Below are 1,555 nucleotides of genomic sequence, written 5' to 3' on the forward strand. Positions count from 1 at the left end.
AAAAAAAAAAGGAGCTAATAAGAGAAGAAGTCTTGAGCGAATGTCTTGAACGAATTGTTTAGGTGGGATTTTAATATATATATATATATATATATATATATATATATATATATATATATATATTAAAATAAAGATAAAAGGTCCGAGGATGAATACAAATGCAATGAGTCCACAATAAACAAAGGTGGTAGACCCCACTAAGATTTGTGAGGGGAAAACCTACGAGTACCCCTAGCAAGAAAGTTTGTAAATCCATTACTAACTCTAGGGATACAAGTAAAAGTAACTCTACTAAGTAAATAACATAATTGTAAAACAATATCCAAAATTAGGCTAAAGCTCATCCAATCCAAAGCTTATTGGTGACTTTGAAGAGCCAAAACAATAGGTAAGCAATCAGAATGAATTTGTACATCAACTGCACCCAAAGAGGAACCAAGAAGGATGATATCTCTAATGGCTTTCAATTCAACTTAAATTGCCAAAGAACCAATCCCAAATTTGCTTTGAGCTGTCACAAAGCCTTCATTGAAATCCCACATTATGCATCATCTACAACCATTGTGAAATAAATGAATGCTTTCCTAGGAATAAAAAACAGAAATTCTAACTCAATTGAGGTTTTTCACTCCCATAGGCCCTTTTACTGGATGATAATATAGTCAAAATATTAGGCGTCGATACATTGAGCAAAGCAGCGCCTGTAGCTCAGTGGATAGAGCGTCTGTTTCCTAAGCAGAAAGTCGAAGGTTCGACCCCTTCCTGGCGCGTCAAACGCAAAAATCTTTTTGTTTTAGTTAATGTTCGACAAAGAACTTCAGGCTAAAGGATATTCCGTGAACATCTTGTTCATGTTAGGTAAAGGAAATAAATTAGTTCTCACCATTTAGATTCATTTGGTATTGCAATCAACCTGTCTCACACATCTTGCTATCAAGAACCCTAAATCAAATAATTCGAACTTTTGAAAAAAAATCTTGGTTATTCCAGTTGAGGAAGATTCATAACATATGGTTTCAAACATAGTAGAACCATGAATGAATAGTACATTGTTCCTGCATACAACCCTAACCCAATCTATACAAGTCTTTCTTTAAATTCTCCATGTCCTGGGGCTTCTGAAGAACTGGAAGACATAGCATATTAGATTCGTAGCACGTACAAATGATTCCATCTGCAATTAGGTTGAAGCTGTTGTTCCTTCAACTATAATCACAGTACAGATTATTTGAATTTCCATTTTTCCTGGGGAAGTTCAGGATGAAGACCAATAAAATCTAGCTATTGAACTTTTGCAGATAGGAAAAGCTCCCTCCATTTTTCAGGATCACTTCCTGGTCCTTCTCCCTGCATGGTTTTGATTTAGTTAATAAGAAATCTAGAAGGGAGGTCCTTGGCTACAGGTGGGTACATCAACAAGTTTGAAATAAGTCTATTGCAGAGAAAAAGGAAAACGGTTTATAAGGAATTTCATTGAATGGACATCAACAAAGAAGCTGATGTAATCAGAGAATACCAGTAAATGACAAAGAACAACAGAAGTGAATAAAATTAT

The 1,555-nt window shown here is 34.9% G+C and overlaps 1 non-coding gene across 1 annotated transcript; it reads left to right on the forward strand.

Moving 5' to 3' along the window:
- The first annotated feature begins 697 nt into the window (after positions 1–697).
- On the forward strand, positions 698–770 carry TRNAR-CCU (transfer RNA arginine (anticodon CCU)). Its single transcript has one exon. It is a non-coding gene; the product is annotated as a tRNA-Arg (tRNA).
- Positions 771–1,555: the final 785 nt, after the last annotated feature.

The sequence above is a fragment of the Hakea prostrata genome, chromosome 8, assembly GCF_041222555.1.
Source record: "Hakea prostrata isolate BN-2017 chromosome 8, UWA_Hpros_2, whole genome shotgun sequence".
NCBI lineage: Eukaryota > Viridiplantae > Streptophyta > Magnoliopsida > Proteales > Proteaceae > Hakea > Hakea prostrata.